The sequence below is a fragment of the Agelaius phoeniceus genome, chromosome 18, assembly GCF_051311805.1.
Source record: "Agelaius phoeniceus isolate bAgePho1 chromosome 18, bAgePho1.hap1, whole genome shotgun sequence".
NCBI lineage: Eukaryota > Metazoa > Chordata > Aves > Passeriformes > Icteridae > Agelaius > Agelaius phoeniceus.
The window spans coordinates 2,172,699-2,196,509 of NC_135282.1; the positions used below are offsets into that span (position 1 = coordinate 2,172,699).

General features: G+C 44.6%; 1 long non-coding RNA gene across 1 annotated transcript; it reads left to right on the forward strand.

Moving 5' to 3' along the window:
- Nucleotides 1-248: 248 nt before the first annotated feature.
- LOC143695437 (uncharacterized) lies at nucleotides 249-22,470 on the forward strand. Its single transcript, XR_013184601.1, has 4 exons — nucleotides 249-343; nucleotides 2,796-3,023; nucleotides 13,017-13,091; nucleotides 22,425-22,470. It is a non-coding gene; the product is annotated as an uncharacterized LOC143695437 (long non-coding RNA).
- Nucleotides 22,471-23,811: the final 1,341 nt, after the last annotated feature.

The following is a 23,811-nucleotide window of genomic DNA, read 5'->3' on the forward strand; positions in this document are numbered from 1 at the left end:
CCCTGTTTGTGGCCAGGAAACCAAACTCACTTGCGCCTGGAAGCCGAGCAGGAGGGAAGAGAGAGTGCCTGCTTCCTTGGATGGCCAACTGGAATAAGCAGGTGTCTCTGAGCCCTTCCTGCCCCAGGGAGAGCTGATAGAAGGCTTTGCCCACTGCAGCCCAGGCTGGATCCAGCCAACTGCTGAGCACCTGCTCTGCCTGCTGGAGTCTCTGGGAGTGAGGGTAATGGGCCAGCTCTGAATGTGTGCCCAGCATCTTCAGAAATGCACCATAGACCAGCACAAGTGCAGTGAGAAACAGCAGGAGAAGTAAACCCTGGAGGCCACCCATCTTCTTCTACAGGTGAGTTTTTAGGCCACTATTTTAAAAGTCGTTTTCCTCCACTTCACCTGGGTGTCTGTGGCTTCCTCCCTGTTCCCTCTGAAGAGCTCTACTGCAGTAAGTGACACCAGTGGGGAGCATGGGGTCCCAGCTCCTCATGTACAGCCTGTGGCAGTGACAACCCAAGGGTGGATGCTTCTCTAAAACACCACTGAAGACTTTCCTGGCACCAGCCACATGCTCAGTGCCACCCACTTTCCCAGGGTGACAGTGTTCCTGTGCAACCAGAGCTTGGCTGGCAGAATTGAATGCTCTGAGCTTCTGGTGAGGGTGTGCAGTTCTGCTGCTGGGCTTTGGGAGACTGCCCCCAGCCTAAATCAGGAGCAGGAGGGTAAGTCAGGGAAAGGTAAACACAGACACAGTGTTGTTCCTGACACTTTTACAGTGCTCTGAAGTTCCCATCACACACCCAAATGAAACAGCAGCACTTGGAGAGTTTCACTGGCAACTCCCCAGTTACAAATTCATAGTCTCTATTAACTCCTGTGCTATAAACAGACAGAAAGGAAAATCCATACTCTCCTTGAAAAGAGTGGCAGCGTTTCTCAAAAGGAGCCTGTGTGTGTTTGCCACATCTTTGAGCCTGCATCCAACATAAAGGGACCCACGAGGCAGAGTTATTTCTAAAATACAGCACCATCTAGTGCTGTACTGCAGCAGGTCTCCCACCCCGTGTCCCCACGGCACCGGGGTCCTCTCTTCTCTCTCCCTCCCCAGCCTAAGGCTCTCTGCCTTTTGGGGCTGGGTTTTGATTTGGTTCGTGTGTCAGATGCCAGTGGATTGTCTAAGGGCTGCTTCAAAAAAAAAATCTCTTTGTGCCTCTGTGTACTTGCAGCGTTCCAGCAGCCTCTTGCATAATTCATGGAGAAATTCTGTTAAAACTTCATCCAAACCCCAAATCATATGTGAAATGCAGCTGGAAACCATCTTTGTAGATTTGAGCCATTGCAAACATCCCTTCCCCCTGCTCCACCACACCTTTTATTCCTGTGGGTTAAAGCCAGGCAAAATTTCTAGTTGAGCAGAAATGCTGGGGCTGAGTGGCACAAATACAGCTGTTTTTCTGGGCAGTGGCTGTATCCCTGTGCTCTGCAGAACCATAGAGGGTGATGTGCTGTTGCTGAGGGTCCAAAGGGGTAAGAAAGATATTATCTGCAAGTTACAATTTTCAGTTTAAAGCATTATGTTTTCCCTGGAAAATGAACTTCATGAGGCTTGAAAACTGCTGATTTGAAGTGTCTGTGGGATAAAAGTGGGAGTAAAAAGGATTAAAAATGCTGCAAACACAATTTTCTGGGTGTAGAAGATGTTTGGCCAAAAGCAGAGCTGGCTGATTATTATGGAGGTAATTTCACCGATGTTCCCACCACCCCATCATAAATAAACAATCTGAAATTGATTGGCTTTTTCCCATATGTAAAATTCAAGGGTTCAGATTAAAACCAAATTCTCTTCAAGTTGTATCCAGGATTCATGTATGTGGTTAAGCTGTGTAGCATGGCATTAAGAGCTGCTGTAAATTAGAGTAATCTTTATATCAAAGCAACTTTACACTGCCCTCCCCTTCCAAACCCAGGCACTGTGAGGTAAAACCCTTGAGCTGTAGGAGCATGGAGGAGAAGCTGGTAGGCCAGGAAATGCTTGCAGTGGTGCTGTGGGATTGACTCCTGCAGTACAGACAGGTTTCCTCCTGCTTTTCCAGGGAGAAGGAATGTTGTATGAAGAAAGTGCAGTCTGGCCATAGCGTTGTCTGATGTAACTATGGGTAGGAGTTGGGATGGAAAATGTTTCTTCTGTGGTAACCAATACCACAATGGGGAGGATGCCTGAGAAACTCGTTTCTTTCACAAGCAAGTGCCTGATACCTTTTCCCACATTTATTTGTGGGAAATTTACCCCAAGGAAACATATTGTTTCTTTGCACCAGGCTTTGTTATTTCCACTTTCCCAGAGGATGCAGCCAACATCAGCATGAAGTTGTGAGAATTTGGAAACAGAACTGCTTGCTGTGTGCATAAGGGGACAGTTTCCTTGTGACACCAACAGAATCAAAACTGCAAAGTTTCTATTTTAGAGCCAGCCCTGATGGCAGTAAAAATTGTCTTTTTCGAGTCTTTTATTTATTGAAGCACAAAAGCCAGCAGTGTAGGAACTTGCTTTCCATGGCTCACAGCAAAGGCAGGGTTGGAGGATTGTGGTGGACCAGTTCTCAGGCACAGCTGTGCTGAGACTCCAGGAGGTTCTGCTTTTGGATACCCAGGCCACAGTCATGAACAGTGCAGCCTTGGAAATCCACATGGCCAAAGCATTTTGCTGCTCAGCCATCAGGAAACCCATTTGGCAGGTGCTGTGGCCTTTGGTCTTACTTCCACATGTCAAATGTGCCTCTCTTGCTGATGTTTTGCACAAACAGGAGCTGCTGCCTCACACTGGAGCACACTGGATCTGCCTCCCATAAATGCAGTGCCTGCCCAGCAACATCCTGCCCCGAAGGAGAGAAGTTCCCAGACCCTGCCAAGTATCAACATCAAGAACATATCCCACGGAGACAAGGCCACAGAGCAGCTTCCATGTGTCAGCATTCCCACTGAGTCCTTCCAACAGGCAGCCCGAATTCCCTGCTCACACACACAGAGTTATGGTAAGCTAATATTCAAATGAAAACATTGGAAAATTCACCTTTATGTACCTCTCCTTGGCACTGTCTTAGCCTTTCCTGGGTCAGCATGGGACTGTTGCCTCTCTTTGTTTCTAGACCTTTTGTTTTTCCCTTTGCCAACCTAATTATGAGTGTCCCAGCTGAGAGACTTTTCCATTTCCTTCATTTGCTAGGCAACCAAATGTCTGTACATTTCCATAGGGGTCTGTAAACATCTCATGGTACATTCTTCTAAGTAGAAAACAATGTCTGTAGTTGTGTTTACATTGCTATGCTTATTAGGAAGAAAATGCTGGGCTGGTTTTGTGTTATGTGCAACCTGAGATTGTACATTTGTGTGCTGTTTGGAGGAGTATTTAATTGGTTTTTAAGAAATGTATCTTGGGGGTTTCTTCATTTCTGAATCAACACAGACAGAGAGTTTACAGCTAGTTATTGTATGAAATTACAGATCACATGTTCCTGTGAACTTTCCCTAAGTTTACTGAACTCAAAAAATGCAAGTTGAATTAAAGAGGAAAAATTGCACGGCTTCAGCAATGAGCCATCTCCTTGGGAGGCACTACTTGTGATCAGGCAGCAAATTTTGGGGCAGTTGGGCAGAACTAGGAACAAATATCTCAAGGTTAATATCTATACAAAGGGGAATCAGAGATTTCCCACACTTCTAAGAGGATTCATAGTATTCTAGAAATATGCAGCAGGAATCCATGAGTGCATCAGTTCTGATCCTCCATATAATATAGGCTGTGGTAATCAAAATCGAATTGCAATTAATGTCCTTTGAACTGAATATGTGTTTGAGAAAAGAGTCCAGTCTGCGTCAAAGGTTGCCACTAGTGAGGAGTTGATTGCTACCTTAGTAAATTGTTCCATTTATTAGAAATGTTCACTTTATTGCTGCTTTAAATTCTCACTTCAACCCCCAGCCACCAAATCTGGTTTTGTCTGCCAGAGTGAAAAGTCTTTGGTCAGTTTTGTTCCCTGTATTTCTGCTTCAACAGAATATAAGATCACTCTGTAACAACAAGAAGAAATTGCAGTACTGGATGCTTCTGCTCTAAACTTATTTTGTAACCTTTTAATTCAATTCTTGACTCTTGCCTAGACCTTTTCCAGTCTATCCATGTCCTGTGAATGGTGAACCCCAGCACTGTGTGCTGCCAGATGCATCAGTACCAAGTGCAAGGCCAGGGGAATTGCTCTTTGTTACTGATGACGTTACAACACCCAGTTACAGAAATGTCTCTTGGAAGGACCATTTTTGGAGACCTGCTCACCATCCCTTGCCTTACAGAGTGAGGCAGATCCTGACTCCCTCTGGTAATCTGGACCTGGCCTTGTTCTCTGGGAGCCACCCCAGCTGGCCAAAGGCTGCAGTGGGGAGGATCACAGCTCCCTGAAGTCCCCACTGTCAGTCAGTCACCCTGTGGCTGTGCCCCTCTGCCTGCCCGTGGCAGAAAGAGCCCAATTCAGTGCTAACCCTTAAGCAAACAGTGCCCTGATCTCCCAGCCAGCAGAGCAGCCCTTCTTGCTTATTTTATTCTCGGCATTTGAACTGCAGCACATTCCAGTTGGGTAAAAAGGCTTCGCTGTCTGGAGCATGCCAGAGTCAGGTGGTGAGCATTCCAAGGGCCAGACAGGATACTCTGCTTCCTGTGGGAGTAAACACTGAGAGTCATGCAAAGCATCCTTCATTCTGGCTGGGCCTCAACAGCCAGCACTGCCACTGGAGAGGAAGGGACTTCACAGAGACAGAGAGATTATTCTCTTCTGCCTTAGAGGCTACCTGGACTTCTAATCACATTTAAAACCCTGTATGTTTAAAGGCTGCTCGCTTTGTTGGCAGAATGTACATCCAGATTTTTTCCCCCCACCATCTGCTGGGAACTTGCAGCCTCGCTCAGGGATCTGCTGTGCAGGAACACAACCAGCGTGGATGCTCTGCACCTCCTAAGTTTATATCTAAGACAACACCATGGGATAACTGAAGAAGCTCTTGGACTTATCCCAAGTCTGCTCCAACATTAACTGAGAGAAATGTACTGCTAATGAACAGTTCAGATTTGCCCTAAGTAATTGCACCTCTGGACAGTCTCTCTTCAGGGCCCTGAGAATTGTTACTGTCCCGAGAGAGGGACACTGGGTTTGTCCTGGTTTTAAAGTTCAGAAGTCATAAAGAGAATAGCTAAAAGTTTCATCAAGCTTCATAAAGAGTATAGGCAGAGTTCTTTGGCAGAAACTCCCTGATCTATTAAGTCCTCCTCAGCATTCCCATGAAAAGCTAGATTCCTCCCCAAAACTTCATGGAAACCATTTGCTCGGCATTCAAGACACCTTCCCTTGTGTGGGTGTGGTTGTTGACATCTCAACAGACTGGAGCAGATGTTGATGGCATCCTCCCTGTTGCATTTTAGAAGCTGCACCACTCACAGTCTCAAGGCCATGTGAATTCCAGACTCTCATAGTGAGGATGAGCACAGGAAAGCCACTGGGATCACAGTAGCCAGCAGGTTCTGCAACAGATGGTTCTAACCTTTCATCATCATGTTCAGGTGTTGTATTTTATGCTATTTCGGAGCCTCCCACTGGAGTGGGCTGGAAGGAAATCAAGCCCTGTCTAGGCATGTTTGAGCTGTGTTTCAAGAAATCCTTTAATTTTCATAAACAAGTGCAGTTGGAAATCTGGCCCTTGACTCTTGTCTGTCTTTATTCCCCATCTGTAAATAGAAAGAGCAGCATAGTCTGGCGTGCAGGGATATCTGAGGATAGAAATATCCCCACCATGCAGGAGCAGCTCAGTTAAAACAAGTCACAAGAGCCCATGAATCCCAGCATCCACAGCCAGGTCCCAAAAGGATTTTTTCATCACCCTGTGGAAGCAACATTTCAGTTTTCTGACAATCAATAAAAATGAGATTATATTCTTCAAAAAGCTTTGCCTTTCATACTGATATCCACAAAGTTCATGGTGCTCAACAGATTTTCCCCAGGCTGGTCTATTATATGTGTTTTCCTAATGGAGAATTCAATATTTTCATTTTTGCTTGCAAAACTGTCTCTACATCAAACTTTGTTTTGATTTTTATAGACTCAAACTCTATTTTTAGGGTTATGTTATTCATTGAGGCTTAAAGCCAGCAGAGTCATCTTGGTAAGTCAGACTTTATGGCTATTTTCATGAGATCAGATGTAACATCAGTCCAGGCTTTTGGAAGGCAGCTGCTTTAGAGCTGCCAGTTAATTTGTGAGAAGATACTGCAGGATATTCTCTTCCTATTGTGCATTTCTTCCCTAACAAAACTAAACTGTGTTCTAATACTTTAATGTCTGGAAGGGTTTTAATATCTCTTCCCTCTTGTCTAGCAACATTTTAAGTAAAGAACCAGATATGGTACCTTTTCAACAGAAGAGACAATAGCTTAAAAACACTGTGATTTTATTTCTTTTTAGTGTATCCAGCTGATCTATTGATCTGTGCTTCAACAATTGCTTTATTTATTGACCATGCAGTATTTTTAAAGTATTTTACTGCTTCTACAGCATAAGCACAGATCTTTGGAGAGCAGAAGGCTTGGTGGGAATGTTTTGAAGGTTGTGTCCTGCAGTGCTCTCTGTCTACTGAGGTTTTCATCATAAATCTTGGCGATATAATTCCATTTCCTAGAAATGTTCTTTTCCAGATTCCAGATTTTTTCACCAACATCAGTTGTCTGCAGTATCCCAGTGAGAAGAGCATTTACTTGGTAGTTTCAGCATGGCAAAACAAGGTGCTGGAGGGAGGCTCTGCCAGAGTCTGTAGGGCAGCACTAATGAATGTGGATTTCCCTGAAGTGATTCCTTCAGGGAGAAGCAATCACAGATGGGTTGGTTCTTAGATTCTGGGTCGGTTTTCTTTTTTGCAATACTCTGTTTTCCAGGATCTTTTTTCCCCAGGCAGAAGGCTTGCATTGGTGGTCCCAAACTTCTCTATGAGATATCTGTGAGTAAGGAGACTTGGCACACACCCTATCAAACACCAACTGCTGCCACACACCCTCTTCCCTGGTTTGTATCTTGGCAAGCCCCCCACTTTGTATATGTGACCATTCCTTGCAGGTTGTTTCATTCTCCATTCGGCCTAATGTTCTTTCTATGCTGTCTAAGTTGAGCTGAAGATCTGGAGAAGAAATTCATGGTGGTGTGTGATTAGCTGTGCCAGTAGCAGTTGTTATGGTCTGCAGTGGGTTCTGACATCTGTTCCAAAAAGCAAAGCTGTTTTTCCTTCAGAAGCTCTCACATTACTCCAAATAGCCACATCCTTTCAAAACATGCTCCTGTGCTGTTCGTGCTCTCCTCTGGAAACCACTGAAATCCATTCTTCGCCTGTTGAGGGACAAACAAGGCATGTAATCAAGTAATTGTAGAAACAGTAATAAGTACTCAACAGCTTTTGAATCTTATTCACTTCATACTTAATTGAATAAACACCAAATTTCTAATTATTGCAGAAACTCACAGACTGGAAGCTTTAGAACTTTCTTATAAATTACAGTTCTGTTATAGCACAGATTTATATTAATGTTTCTTCAATGGTTAAAAAAAAACCTACCTGTCCTGAAATGGAACATGTGAAATTAATCTATTCCAATTCCTTTTGCATTATTCTCTTCCTAAAGCTGGAAACCTAACTTATCTGCATCTGATCAAGTGCCAGTAATGATAGTCTGTAAGCAAAAACTTACCCAAATTCCTGGCGAGTTTTAGTTTCAAGATAACCAAGTACAGATTTCCAGGGTGTTTCTGTAACTGATTTCGTATTTGGTGTATATTTATAGGATATTTCTCTCATATGAGAGAAGAGAGGGTGATTCAGAGTTTGGGTTTGCACCTGAATTACTGGTGTTGGCATTTACTTCCCAGTCGTTCTCTTTCAGCTGTGGGAAGATTATTGACAGGCTTGACAAGGACTGGACAAACATTTCACCTGGACACCAGGACAGTCTGTGCTTTAGGATTTTGCTGTTCTGTTCAGCCCTTCCCATGGTGGCCTGGATTCAGTCTGGCTGGGTGCTGTGAGCTTCATGTCTTTGAGAGAGTGAATCTCAAACTCCTTGAAGTCTCCAGCTAAGCCAGCAGAAGGCACAGCTGTTTATACTTTTATCTTGCTGTTTTCTTTTGCTTTGGGGTCAATCTTTAAATGAAATCTGCCTTGAGAAGCAGAGGGTAATGTGGGAGCCTTTCTGGTTCTGCACTTACTGGAATAGGTACAATCATTCACATTTTGACCAAAACTCAGTGAAATAGCTGAATATTTTCTAGACAGCTGCCATGTCTAATCACACTTATTTGTGTTTAAATTTTGACGTATGGTTCCCATTTCTGGGAAGCCTTCATGCTATTTAATGGATACAACATTATTTTAAAATTGTGGACACAAGCAGAAACACTGCTTGACATTAGACTGATTCTGAAACAAGGTAACCCTATTTAGAGTTAATTATGACCCCTTGAGGGGAGCTGGCATAAGAAGCCCTGAGAATATTTGCAAAATTGGGATGTTAGTCCAAGGAACGTGTATTGGGCTTGAAATAAGCCCGCATCTTTTCTTTCCTTTTTTTTTGGTGTCAGTTTGAGAGGAACAAGTATAATTGAATTGGCAACGCGCTCTCTCTGACATTGATTTTTACAACAACTTTACCTTTTAGACAAAGTCTCACATGTTATTGATTTGAAAATTCATTGTGAATGTTTTAAGGTCTGGTTTCTGTCTTCTCTGGGGAAGACAAAGAACAACACACAAAACAGTACAGTGCAAGGTACAGGTCAGGAGCAGAACAGTACATGCAACATTTTCTTGTTTCCAAACCCAATGTTTGACTTTCCAGAGTTCGTTGTTCCTCTTGACTTATTTTTGCATCTGTGACAGTTATGACAGGGGCACAAGCCATCTCTAAATTCATTTATGTGTGTGCCCATGCCTACACAGAGCTCCACTCTTCAGATGCTAGAAAACTCTCTCAAAGGAGAGGAAAAATAGCAAGACATTTTTGGAAAATATTCCCTTCCTTTTGGATTTAATTAGTAGTGCTCAATTACACAAAGGCATTATGACTGTACGAACAGAAAGGCCCCGTGACTCCTTTGAGGGGTCTTGCACCAGAGGAAACCACATCTACAGGGCAGGCACATTTCCCTAGGGACTGAGAGCACTCAGCTCTTGGAGATGCATTTGCACTTTGTCTTTCTTAAGTGTTTGTTGTCTCTGCTGCCATATTTCCCTTCTGGTTTTTTTTCCCAGACAATGCTAAATGTCACAGGACAGATGCTGTTTAGGTAGGCATTAGGATATGGCTTGCCTGAAAGCTATTCAGTAATTCCTGAATTTGAATCATTCGTTTTCTAAAGTAACACTTCCCCATGCAGTGAATCACTTGTGACTCCTACCCTTGTGACTGGGACCCCAGGATGGACCAGCTCAGACACTCTGCAGCCTTCCCTGAGTAGCACAGACCTGTCTCATGTTCCCATTGCCCCCCTGCTCACATTTGTGGTGTTTCAGAGTTGTGTCATGTTGCACGGGCAGCCAAGGGACAGTGCAATGAGAATGAGTCTTTGTGCATTGGGGAGGTATGACATTCTGAGATCATTTCTCCAGTACAGAGCAAGAATTGATCAGCACATGTGCATCCTGGAACTGAAGGGGACATCTGGGCTTGAAGAAATCCCTGCAGGCTGTACATGTGCAAAGGCAATGCCATGCTACCTCCAGGCCTCGCAGAGCCCACACTGTGTGCTGGGCTTGTACATATATCCTGAGTTTATTCACGATCTGGAAAGCTGCCCCAGGAATGTCTGCAATCTGGCATGTAGCATATTACAGCTGCATTGCTGAAAGAACCCTCCAGCCAGCAAATCCCAGCCTGTTCCTGCACAAAGGCTCCTCTCTGTAGCTGCAGGCTCAGCTGGGCCATGGCCTCCCATGTGCAGATGTTTGCTCACCCTGTGTCTCCATCCCAGCAAGGGCAGGATCTGCAGGCTGTGGGATGTGGCTGTGTGCGCCCCACCTGCATCACCTGCAGCATCCTTTGGGCTGAAGGAAAGAGCCAGCAGGTGGATAACTCCTCACACACTCCACAGGGATCCTTTCCTCTGCTCCTTAGGCTTGTTTGGAGACCTGGTACCCAGTAGACAAAGCAGAACAAAGCCAAACCACATTTCTGTGGTGACTCTTTACAAAGAGGAACTGCTGCAGTGACTGCCTCAGCTGTAGTGTCCATAAGAAATACAGAGGAAAACAACAGAATGTGGCCTGAGAAGAAACAGAGGAAAACTGAGCAATGTGGCCTCCATAATTCACACATCTACCTAGATGTCCAGAGCTAAACTAAGTCCAAAGGACTCCAATGTTGTTTTTTTTAAGCTGAACAGTTCTTCTCATTAGAGACCAAGGTAATTAATTCCCTTAGCAAGGAATGGCATGCACTGCACCACACTGCTTGCAGAAGTTGCTGATACCCAGAAGCAAAGATAATACTACATTCTCTATTCTCCACCCTGAGAATTCACATCAGTAACAACCCATTAGATCTCAACACATTTCCAAGAAATGCGGCTAAAACAGCATTTCTTTGGAGGGAACAAAAATAAATGTGACTCAAAAGAAAGCAATTTACCTAGGAAACTGAGAGCTCCAAACATCAGCATATCTCAGCTTTCTTGGGATTTTTTTATTTTTATTCTGCATTTCTAAATGGCATGGATTCAGTCCCCGTAGATGGGCCGTGACGGCGCACATCTGGTTTTATGGTTAAGGAAATAGCTGATTGAATCGATACACTCAGCACAGCTGACTGGAGTAAATAAAAGAGGCTTTGAAGGAAGCCTTGTTTTCCCCTGGATGGATGAGTCCATGTTCAGTGCTGTTGCAATTGCCCTGGAGTGTGTGAAGTGACACAAGAGGAGCAGAACTGTCAGTGTTTTTCTTCATGAAATGAGGGTGCTTGCTCTCTGTCCATCATAACTTTGGTTTTGTGAGAATACAGCTCTTAAAAACTGTCAGTTGCTTTCTGCCCAGCTTGCCACAGTCAGCAAGAGAGGGAGGTGGCAGGCTGGGCCAGGAAAGTGGGACTGACCCTTGAGGTTAAATGGTTTCCATCACTGTTATGATCACACCTAATGATTCTGCGTGGAGTAATTGTCAAACATGAGCTTCTTTGTTCTCACAAGCCCATGGGGAAGGATGGGGGAAATTGTAGGAGAAATCTGTGTGTCCAGAAGGGTAGCAGAGGGAGGCAGTGGGGGTTCAAACCTGGCAGCAAATCCTGACTCAGTGTAAATGAACTGCAAAACTCTGGTGGAGCCCCAGGGTTTTGGAGGCCACGGGCTCATGTTTCTCTGCTTCAACCTTTTGGGCACAATATAACTGTAAAAGCATTGGAACAAAAAATCTCAGTCACCTTTTGCAGCACTGGAGCAGCCAGAGAATAGCACCTGAAGAGTTTGTGGGGGTGCACCATGGACCTCTCAGGATGATCTCCTGGGTGGGCAAAGGCTACAAGCACCAGTTTACAGCTCCTTGTCTGCCAGATGTGTGTGAGATTCCCACAGAGCAACTGGCTGGCTGTAACCATTCCAAGAACTTACCTTTAAGCTGATAATTGGGGGTAAGACACAGACCTTTTACAAATACCTCAGTTTTATTTGTTGCCTTTGTTCTCCTTGTGCAGACCATACACAGAGTATTTCAGGCCCCTGTTCTCTCTTGAAGCCCATATTGATCACAGCTGGAAAGTTACCATCTTAGGAATGGTTTTTCCCAGGCAGTGGGAAAGTTATTTTCTTAGGCACCTCATTGTCACATCATATTCTGGGGAACTACTTCAGAGCAGGATCTGTTAGCTTTATGACAAATCCCTTTATTTACATAGAGGGATGGCAGTTTTGGGTTTATTCTACTAAAACATTGCAAAGAACAGGCCTGCAAACAAAAATGCTGATGCAAGATTCATTCTAAGCTATCCCCAGGGCTGTTTATCTCCCAGCTCTCCCTGTTGCAGCCCAAATCTCTGCCTACAGATGCAAATTGCATCTTGGGTTTTATCTTCTTTCTGCAGCCAGGTCACCCTCTCACTATAAACCCAAGCAAAGGAAAAGTAGGTGGTTTGCTTCTAACACCTGGAGGCTTTTGGTGCTCTGTTGCCCTAAAGCAGCACAGAGGGGGCTCATTTACCTGAATTTGACCTCTTAAGGAGGGGCCTCTTGACTTACCTCTCCTTGGTAATTCCACTGCAAAGGTGGAGGTGCTCTCCTAACCCAGGTAGGGCAGGGGCTTCCTTGTGTGCATATTACACTCCACTTACAAGGAGACCGTGAAGAAACACAAATACAGCTTGGTTTGGCTGTGCAGTATGTCTCTGCTTTGTGCCATGAGGAGTTTTTGCACTTAAAGTCTGACAGAGAAAGCATCACCTGCCTGCCAGAGGCAGCCATGCTCCACCAAGGGCTCGTGTCCTGCAGTTGTGAGGCAAAAGTGTCCTTGGGAGCTGAGCTCCTGTGTGGAAGGAACTTGGCTGTGTGTTCTTTGTTTGAAAATGGCTTTGAAGGGGGTTCTCTTCTTAGGTATTGCTTTTAAGCACTGCCATTAGTAGCTGAAGTGTTGCTGAGTGTTTAGGGGGTGATGGAGCCTACCTGGAGGCTCAGTAGAAGAGGAGTTGGTGTCCTATGGGCTCTACTGGGAGTCCCACTGAAACCTGTGCTCCTTGGTACTTACCAGGCTGGGCAGGCTTCTCTTCACTCCCTGAAGACTGGACTGTCAGAGAAGCAATTCATTACTAAAGGACATGAAAAGCTCCAGAAATAATAGAGCTAACAAGAAAAGATGAGCCTAAACAATGGGTTGCCAGTCCTCTGAGGAGTCAGGACTTGATTGAAGTGTGCAGGTTGCTGTAGGAAGACTGAGTTGATGCCATTTAATAATACCTTCTTCTCCTTTAGCAGGTAGCTTGGCTCTGGACAGAGAAATGGAGGAAATACTGACAGATTCCCACCATGGAGAGCAGCATTTGCTTGGTGAGTGACCTTGGCAGAGGAGGGGTGGTCACTGTCCTCGCTGTGGCTGCTTTGGGGACGTTAGTTTTGGTCTCCTTCCTGTGGCCTGCCTGCTGCTAAGCTTTCCCTCTGCATCTCTGCTCAGAGTGTTTGGCCCAGCGTTAAGAGACTGCGTCTGCTCTTAATGGAAATTGTGTTTCTGAGTGACATGGAAGGAGTTTTCCAAACTCTGCTAGTGTTTCAGAGCGTGATCTGGAGCAAAACAGGCTGCCCTGCTGCACTCCGATTGATTGCTCCTGAATAAAGTGGACCCTTAATGCCTGTCCACAGGGGCGTTAAGAAATGTAAAAAGTATTAGTAAATTAAAATGCCTGAATGAAAGGCTCTGGTATGTGTAATCATAGAATATCACATTAAGTAGGAAGGCAAATGTCAGGGGAGTTCCTGGCATTCCATGGAGCCTAGCTTGTCTCGCATAAATAGATTTAATAAGCTCTGCTAGAATTGAAGACAGGTTACATTTAAGCATATTTATTGGAATTTACATAAGTATACATCAAAGAGAAAATAATGCAGGCTCTCAGTTACTTCAGTCTAGTTTATGATAGCTAATACTTCATCCCTTCCAGCATATCATAAAGTTCCTTTTCATGGTCTCAGAAGAGCACAAGGAATTGAGTGAAAGGAGCTGAGTTGTTACTCTGTGTGATGGTCTGGGGGTTCAGGGAAGAGCTCTGTGTTTCATTGGTTTCCTCATGTTCTTGTTATGCCTAACTCTCCAGAACTCTGAGAAAGACAAATGACAAAGCCTATCAGAACAGTGATACATGATTTAGCCTTTCCCTTCAGGACTAAGCAGGGCCCTGGTGAAGGCAGAGCCAACTAACTGCTGCTTTGGCAACAGGTGATCACTCAGTGGTCAGTGCAGGGCTGACCAACCATCTTGCCCCTTTGGCTGTATTTCATGCTCTTGGTGTGTGTGAGAGCAGAAGATGTGTGCTGTGCAATCAGGAGTCACTAATGAGCAGGAGATGAGGTGGGTTCCTGGTGTCCCAGGGAAGCTGGGTGCCAAAGGGACCCTGGAGCACAGGTACCTGCATGGACACTGTCCCCAGCAGCCTCTCCTGCTTGCTGAGTGCTGTGTAGAAAACACTTGCATGTCAATATTTCTGTCTGAGGAAGAGACATGAGTCTTTCTCTAACTGTAAGTGTCCAGAGGCCAATAATTAAATCTTCCTGTGCTAATTCCCCAGCTAATAAAATGGGGCTGCTCACCCTGCTCCCCTCTACTTACACAGAGCTTTATCCCTGCTGACAGTGAGTGTTATGCTCCAAGAACCAGCCCTTAACACAGCCAGCTTGTACATCTTGGGTGACCTGGTCTCATCCAAAAAGCCAAGAACAGCCCTTGGCAATCACAGCTGGAACTTAGGGGCCAGGCTGTGGTCAGAAACAAGAGCGTGTTTTGTTCATACACAGCCAACTCTGCCAGCTGTTTCCACACTTTAGTAAGTGTTTCCTATTCAAACAGAAAATGGTTGATGGGAACTGAACCAGATACAGCCATTCCAGCTACAGCAAAGAGTTACACCCACGGAGAAGGTGAAAAAGATGTCTCCAATGCAGTGTTTACCAAATCACCAGGTGTTTGGAATCCCTCAAGTCCTCTAACAGGCCTTTGCAAGGCAATGTTACTCTTGAGTATCATGGCTCTCCTGAAACAGCATTAAAATGAACTAATTTTAGCCTTGAATTATGAGATTTTTTTTTTCTCTAACAGAAGGTGTCCCTGAGGACATGAGGGTAGATTTTTATTTCCAAAACGTTGCCTTTGTATATTTTAAACAGATCATCTGGATGAAGTTCTAATGGCTGGTTCAGACTGTCTGATTTATAGCAACAGCTGTTCACCTTTGTAAATGGGGAGATTCTTGGAGATACAGAGTGCGTTTATGAACCTGATATTCCACACCAAGGTCAGGTCTTCTTGCCTCATTTTTGTACAGGTGTAAATGCAGATAGGCTCCTGTGAAGTCAATGAAATTGTTCCATGAAAGGCACAAAAATCAGAGCTGCAGGAAATGGCAGAGCAGTTATTTCTTTCTCCAGTGGACTGAATTTTAGAACCCATAGCAATTGGAGGTGATTAAGGTTGAGAAATGTGCCTAAGGAGTGATAGGGTGTTCCTGCTGAGTGATTGGGAAAAATGTGGATTCTTGCATGATGCCTGGGGAGCCATTTCTTCATGTGGCTAAAAAAGATGGCAATCAGAGAGCCCAAAATTAGGAAGTTAAAAAATGAAAGAATAATGAGAGGGGGAGGTACCTTGGACCTTTTAAATATTTAATCCTTATATTTCAAAAGGTAGGATTCCAATTGCTGAAACTTCCTGCAAAAATTTTCAGTGTTGAAGTCTGGAAAAACTAATTGACCATTCTGGGTTAAAAAAAAAAATTAAAACAGCTTTCAGACACCTGTATCAATAGATTTTTTACATCTTCAGATTTTTTATTATTTTAAATACACTTTGCCAGGGAAAAAAACAGTTTCATAATTTCCTATGACATTTTCATGTTTTGACTGAGCAGATACTTTTAGGGAGCAGATACTTTTGAAAATTTGTAACTCTTTTACAAAAAGAAGAGAAGTTTAGTTCCTTCAGATATTATAGAAGCTCCGGCTTAAGCTTATCTTTGGGGCCTTGCTTATGCTTTTTTGGGTGTTGCTGTAGCATTAGTATCCAAATGAATAATCAAGGCTATATAACTTTATTATTACCAAACCTGCTGTATTTCACACATTCACACTCTCTTCACCTCCAGCTACTCAATCCATCTCTGTGTCTCCATATAATACTCTTAGAGCTGAGTTGTTGATGCCAGCTCTGATTTAAAATGCCACGATGATTAAGTGTCCTCCATAATCCACTAAATGGAATAAATAACATTATTAATTCAGTATGCAATTGTCTGGCTTACAACACTGAGCTTAATATTTAATACAGTGTAATGGACCTGATTTCCAGCTACTAGATGCCTTCCCTTAACTTGCCTCTCCAGTCATCACTATTTGCCTAAAATATTGTTCCAGCTGAAGTGCAGCAGGAAAATTCCTCAGTAAAACTGAGGCAGAAATGAGACATGAGGAACTGCTTTGTGTTCCTGGGGGAGGCTCCAGCCCTGTCAGGAGTGCAGGCGTGGGCTGTGTTGAAGTCATGTCAAAATTGTGGTACCCCAGCCTCGCTCCTGAGTGCACACAAAGTGTTGTTTCCCATTTGGATCGTGGTGGCCACGTGGTCCTGGAGGAGAAACAAGAACAAAAAAGTGCCTGAGCTCCACTGGCATTAGTGTAGGTCCCAAAGGATCTGCTAGAGGTAGTGCTGCTCCTTTGGATGGATGTTTGTTTGGCAGAGTTATAATGTGCAATCAAAAAACGGAGTTAAATCAAAGACCTGGGACTCTTCCCAAAATAAAATCAATGGGAAGAATTCACCCTGGTATCTTTTAAGCAGCCTGGATACAAAGCAAATTATTCGGAGCTGGATAGTGCCTGCCAAAACCTGCAGCTTTATTCATCTGAAATATTCCAGCATAGGAAAAGGCAATTCAGGACTATTCTCTGCTTTGTCTGGTTTACATCTCAAGCTCCCAAGGGCAGGGGCTGCCTTGCAATGCCTGACACTGGGACCTTAATGCTGCTCCAGCTCATCCAGTGCAGGGATAATGAAGTGAGGTCCTTGCAGTAATGTGGTCTTACTCTGTAGGCCTGGGCAATAAGCACTCATTTTAAGACCTCAGAGATTTGGCTTCCAGCATACCTGATGATGGATTTTTACAGCCAGTTTTACTGCTGCTGAGTTGTTGTTAGCAGAGAACTAATCTGAATGCATAATATGTGGAAAACACAGTTTATATCACCTGGCAAATTTATGCTTCAGCTTCTCATCCAATCCAGAGCTAGAAACAGGATGATTTGTAGGATCTCCATGACCAGTCCCAAGAATTTCTTTGGAAAGGTTCAGAATTCCATCTGAAATCAGAGTGGAGGGTTTTTAAAATGCCAGGAGTTTATTTTCTGAGTTGGCCTGGATTTGAACAGAACTAGCAATGCAAAGGCAAAAACCAGCTGGAAGTGCAACTGGGAGGAGAACAGAGAAAGTTTCTCAAGGGGATTTTTTTTTCCTTGAAAACAGGCGAGGAATTAGATATGGTTGCTTCAAATATCTCGTGAACAAAGGAGGAAAGCATGAACCTGGGAGCTGGCAAGACAGCCAGGTCAAGTGTCTGCTGGCATTAATATGATCCAAACCACTGGGCCTATCACAAAAAGGATTTTGCTGCTGGTTATTCTGGGACCAGGCTGTGATGTGAGAATTCTCCTGTGTCAAAACATGCCTGCACTGACTTTCACTGCTGGACATCCATGTCTTTGCTCTCACTACAAATTTATTCTTAACAAGGTTCCACTGGAGCTTTGTTCTTTGATAAAGAATATTTTAAATGTCTTAGGTAAGGTTCTCTATGCAAGGAAAGGAAATTTGAGATGCTTAGTTCTTCTGTATTTCCTTATATTTGTCACAGAAGGTGCCAGAGAGCTGGCAGTTTGGTACCAGGAGTCTGATCCAACTTGAACTCCTAGAAAATTCTGTAACTTCAGCAGGATTTTTTATGGAGGATCCCTGATTGGAACACTCAGGCTACTTCAGATTAGTCCTTGTTTGTAATACACAGAGGAGTTGCAAGGAAGATGTAGGTGCCACTTCCTTGGAAGACCTTTTTCCTCTCTGCTTAAGGACTTCTAGACATACACCACCATGCCCTAATTGCTTACAAATTATTGGGTTACCACAAATGCTTGCACTGGAGGTGTCAGGAGATGCTGGTGGCTTTTTCTTGTTATGATAACAAAGTGCATGTTCACAGCCACATCCTCTCCATAGAGGGACATGACACTTGGAAAGCTCTTACATTTCTGCTTGTGCCAGAGACTCTGGGGTTTGCTGCTGTATCACCAGGTATCTTAACAGTGTCATTCTCTCAGAAATAGCTTTATATTGCTGGTCTCTAAAACCCCAAGGAAACCCTACTCTGCAGCCAGCACTAAGGGGTACAGAAATCCATCAGGATTTCAATCCAGGGCATACCTGGGAAACATGAGCATGATGCAGTGTTCCCTGTGCCTGGCTTGTTCCTTGCACAGCCACACTGAACTCTGTTAAAAAATACTATCCATCATTACCAGCAGCTTTCCTCTACTCTGCCCCCTCCATTGCTGTCTGTGTTTATAGCCCCAAAATGCAGCCAAGGGCCAGAATTGTTCCAGAAGTACAATGTGTTCATGCATTGCTCTGGATGAGAGATGGTAGAGTGGTGCCACTATTTTTCCAAGTATTGAGAACTTTTCAGCAAGCTCTGTCTGGTCGCTGTGGTGAGGTCAAAGCATTGGCAAAGACAAACTCAAAGATGTCTTGCACCATTTCTCAATGTCTGTGGTTGGTTGCCTTTTAAAGTGTCAGCTCTTCCTGCAGAATGGAAACAAGGTTTTGTCTAGGAAACATCCAAATGCCTTTTCTTTTTGGCCCTTGGGAAACCTTTTGAAATCTTCCAGATGAAAAACAGAAAACTCCCCAGGCTTGAGTATTTGTTGGTGCTCCACAACTGCTGAGGGCTAAAAAGTACAAGGAAGTCCAGGGATCTGTGCTGGTAGGGTGCAAGGGTAGATGAAGATGCAGCAGTGTCTTGCTTTCAGCCCTTTCCTATTGCCCTCCAGAAGAAGCTCAATGGCAAATTTGTCTTTCCAAGCCACAAATGAGAAAATGCAGTGCTTCATGTTTCCTGTACTTTGCAGTAGGTTTACTGTAGTTGATCAGGTTAACTCATTTTGGCCCTGCTTCTTAAAATGTTCCCTGGTCTATATTCTCAGAGGAAAAGCCACCTGCTTTTCCAATCTGCTGCAATATCTACATTTCAAAGAGGAGAATATTGTATGGAGTCCTGCTCCTGTTCTGAACTGCCTCCCTGTATTGGCATGACAATTTTGCCACATCCCAGTCAGTCTTCTATAGGTGCAGAAACTACAAGAAAGTCCCTGCAGTGGCAACTTGGTGAGGGCTCTTCTACCATTAGGGCTGCATTTTAGGGCACTTCTACACTGCTTTTGTCAGCAGTCACACTGAAAGCTGAGCAAGGGAAAATCCCAGGCCAGCTGGGCTGAAGGAGCTTTTTGTACCTGCAAGGCTGAGGGAAGCAGTGGATGAAGTGGATCTGGCTTTGTGCTTTAAAGATTTCCCCACATAAGAAAAGCTTTCAATTCTGCTTCTCTAAGCACTCCTAATACATCCTGGCTTGGTTCTTTTGAAGGGCAGCAGAGCTTGGTGGGCACCAAGTAACTTTGGTGTCTCTTGGAGCATCTCTGGGACACCTGGAGCTCCTTCTCTTCATGAAAGCAGGAGGTTGTCTGCTTAACAACCTGTGCATGTGCCATGGCAATCATGTGGCCTGTGGCACTACTGGGTTCTTTTATGAGCCACAGGAATGAAGAGCTCTGTGCCATGCAGGGCACTGGAGTCCAGTTGGTTGTGTCAGCAGCCTATCTCAAATTACAGCAAGAACAGATGACATTCCAGTGGAAACTCCTTTAAAAGGAAATACTTTGGATTCCAGATGTTTGGGATTTTTCTGCATATTTGTAAAGTTAAAATGTTCCTGTACGACTGGGTCAGCATAATTACCCATGCAAGGTTTTTTTGCTTTTCAACTGTACTCAATTTTTTTGTGAACGTTGGTTGCTGTCCACAGTACAGCCTGGAAGTCCTTGCTGACAGGAGAAACTGAATTTGCAATGATTCAATCTCACAATGTACTGGTAGCAGTTTAAATGATTTGTGTACTCCCATTAACCAAGTGACAGAGCCAGTATTTCTCTTCCCCCACCTTCCATTTCAATCATAGCTTATTGCAGTGAAAAACTTGTTTTGTCCCTGAGAAGGCTGGGGAAAAGGGTTTGTGTTTCTGCTTACTTAATTGGGAAAAAGGATTTTATGTGGCAGCCTGCACTTGCTGCCCTTATTACACGAATTATTCCTCTATAGATTTGAGAGCATCCTCTGAGCAGTGAGTCATAAGGCACACAGACTTCCCTGGAGAGGCAGATGCAGACAGCCTTATCCAGAGCATCAGCTGTGCTTCTCTTCTCTTTGCTCAGACAAAGCAAAGGCCCATGGGGGCATCCTGCCTCTCTGCAAGCACAGAGCTTTGTCTTCTAAGATCAGCTACCTAAAGACATATCTGTTTTTCAATCTATTTGGATGGGATTTTATTTCTTTCTGCAGTTCCTGCCCATTTCTACTTTAAAACCATCACTGTTACCCCACTACCCAACTTTACTGTCCATTTCAGGAGATACTTACCTGTCTCCTTTTCCTCTGCCTGTCTAAAGTACCAACACTCAGCTTCTCCACGTGGTTGCTTTGGTAGGTGCTGTGACTTTGGCCTAGTGGTCTTTCAAGAGGTGCACAGTACACACTCTGAGGGCTGGAGAAATTTGAACAGTGTCAGGAGTCAGATATCCTTCCTCTTGGTTTAGCACATTTGCCAGTTCTCCCTGCCCACAGACCCAGAGCATCAGCACCAACATCTCAGCAAATCCCATTCCTTGCACAGCATTTCAAAAGTGTCCTTAATGCCATGGGAAATTGGCTCTGCGTGTGTCCAGAGGGGGATGGTTCTGGCTGGATCACACATTCAGCCCCTGGCTTTGCTCATTTGCCCCAGCTTCTGCACACAGTGATGGGCTTGAAAAGCTCCCCAGTCCCCCAGTGTCCTTCTCTTGTGCTGGGCAGGCAGGAGGAGCAGGGGAGACTGGTTCCTTTGAGGGGGAGAGCTGGAGTGCAAAATGAGCAGCCCACAACCCCCGACTGGCAGTACTTCATTCAGGAACACTTCTCTCTCCACAGGGGCTGGTCTGCTCTCTTTATCCACCCCCTGACATGATCCTATATCCAGGCACTTAAGAAGAAGAAAAAAGCAGCAAAACTGAAAGCTGCTATTTTTAAACTCTGCCCTTGGCTCTTTGCAGCACTCTGCTTTCCTCCCTGTGATTCAGTGTTCTTTTGAAAACTAGGCACCAGGGCCCTGTGGTTTCCTGGTACTTGGAACATAAAATCTCCTAATTCTTCTCTCACAGCAAGCTTCAGAGGCCAGGGAGTGATTGATATTTTCTATCGCTTCATTAATAGTCACGGCACAGTAGTTTCCTAATCTGTTTTTGCACTGCTTTTTATTTTGAATAATTTGTCTTTCAAATTTCCTCAGCCCTCCATGTCACACAAAGCAACTGCTGTTTTCTCCCCTCCTGCCTTTTAACTGCTGGGTTGAGACCTTCAGGAGCCTGGGAAGTTGTGGGTCCTTCCTCAAAAGGCTTCTCCATGTTGGTTTTAATAAGCTTGGGAAATAATCCTGAGGGTATGTCCCAGAGTGATCAAAATCCTCGGGAAAGGAGAATTCAGCCCAGTTCTTGAGAGTCTCTGTTCACCTCCATCACTGTGCACAGTGAGAAAGTCTGTGCCATGATCCATTTTCCCAGCTTCATGGTCAGCCTTGGAATCTCCCCTTCTTCAAACTGGGCCTGCTTTGGAGTCCTCTGTGACAAAGGCAGCCCACCCATCCCATGGAGACCAACAGAACTCCTCTGTTTGGCAATCAGCATGGAGAATTTGTAGTGTCTGAACTGTTTTTCAATACTTCTTACATACCTCCACCAATCTATTCTAGTCCAGGCAATTCCAAGTTCAAAACCTGGATATTAGACCTAGTTCTGTGGTGAATGAGGTGCTCAGGGCACAGGAACTAAACAAGTCCCTGGCAGAGAAAGGAAAACCTGGCATATCTCCTGCTGACCATGCCCACACCCACCACATCTTCAGGGACAAAACTATACTGGATAAAGGCAGAAAATGCAGCAGGACCCATTTGCAAGGGGCTTGGGCATGCACAGAGGAGATGGGGGAAAACAGGATGGGGGCCAGTTGTTGTGAGCCAGCTCCTCCCTACCACACTGCCTTGAAAACACCTGGAAGCTTCACCTGAACATGAGCTGCTGTCCCAGACTGAACAATGCTCTGTGCAGCTGGGGCTCTCTGGCATGACTGCAGTAATCCTGAGCTCGCTGTAAACTGCTTTTTCATTCAGCCCAACTTGGAAAAAGGCAGACAGGCTGTAGTCTAAACACCCCTAGAGTCTGTATTTGCTTTGTTCCAGCACACTCTGCTCTCCTGTGATTTAAAACAATGTGTCTTTGTGCTTATCTTCTGGGCTTGGCAAGGCAGGATTTACCTCTGAGTTTTTGTCTCAACAGGAGAAATTGCTGTCTAACAGATCCTTTGTGGACTTCCGACCAAAACCATCCAGTGCAACATGTGGTAAGTCATTCAATGTTTTATAAACTCAGACCCTCAACTACAGCTATTTATGGTAGAAACTGGCATATCAATAATTTCTTTTTGGTTACAAGGGTAATGAATTCTGGCTTATGTTTTTATGACATCTCAGTTTGGATTTATCCAGCCCTTCCTTAGATTATAATGCCTTTGACTTTACATTTGTTCCTTCTGGTGCCTGCCACAGCAGCTTAGCACTGTGGTGTGTCAGCAAAGGAAGAATCTCAGCCACATCCCCCTTGCTCCAAAACACACAGGCCCTTATTGCTTCTGTTAAAGGAGAAGGTTTGTGCCCTGATGGGACACGTGGCTTTGGATGATCCTGTTACTGCACTGATGTATCCGTTCTTAGTCATGTCCTCCTCTGATGCAAGAAAGGGGTGAGACAGTGGATAAATGAGTATGGCTTGTGGGGTGGCTTTGTTTAAGTTCTCTTGGTGTAGCCATCAGCACTTGAGTGATGCCTGAGTGGAGAATAGTTGGGATTTATTGCAGCCTCAGCACGTGGGAGGGATACACTGTACAGTGGTGGAGAGAAACTGTGCTGGCAGCCTCTGGGCTAGTGCAGAGAGCAGGACTGGGTCTGCTGCACCAGCACATTTCTGTCCCTGCAGCTCTGCAGCTTTCAGCCTCTGATGTTGCTCTGTGCTCAGTGGTTGTAGAGCACTTGTGTGCCCTAATTCAGCACAGGGTTAGGAGATGGTCAGAACTCTGCAGTGCTCAGAGCTGGGAAAGGGGGGTATTCTGGCATGGAGTTGCTGTTAACCCATGGCCTTCATGTTTCCTGTTGCATTTACTGTTTTGCACTTGGGATAAACCCCTCCCCTCTAACTGGCAGATCCCTGCATTTCTGAGTTCTGCCTAGTAGCAGAATTGGACTGAGCAAAATACCACAGGAAGGGACGATGCTGAAAGAAGTATTTATTAACTCTGTTACCAGATGCAGAATGGTAGGCAGCATATCCAGGCCAGACACATCTAACCAAATTTATCTGAAGGTCATGAATCAGCAGAGATTTTCTGACTACATGCCCAACAGATGTGATCTTGCCTGACCATATCCTATCTCAAATGTACATGTTGCCTGACTGAACTCAGCATTTTTATCTTCCAGTCACCCCTGTTGAAATTCAGTGAGGTGCTTAGAAGCCAAGAGCTTATGGTTTCAAAGAGAATTAGGAGTTTTTAAGTTTCAACTTGGGAAAGTCTGAATCTTGAGAGACCAAGCTTTTCAGCAAGTATTTTCCATGTGAAATTTTGTGTCTTGCAATACCTGGGGATGGTTCTGTCAAGCCACCTGCAGCA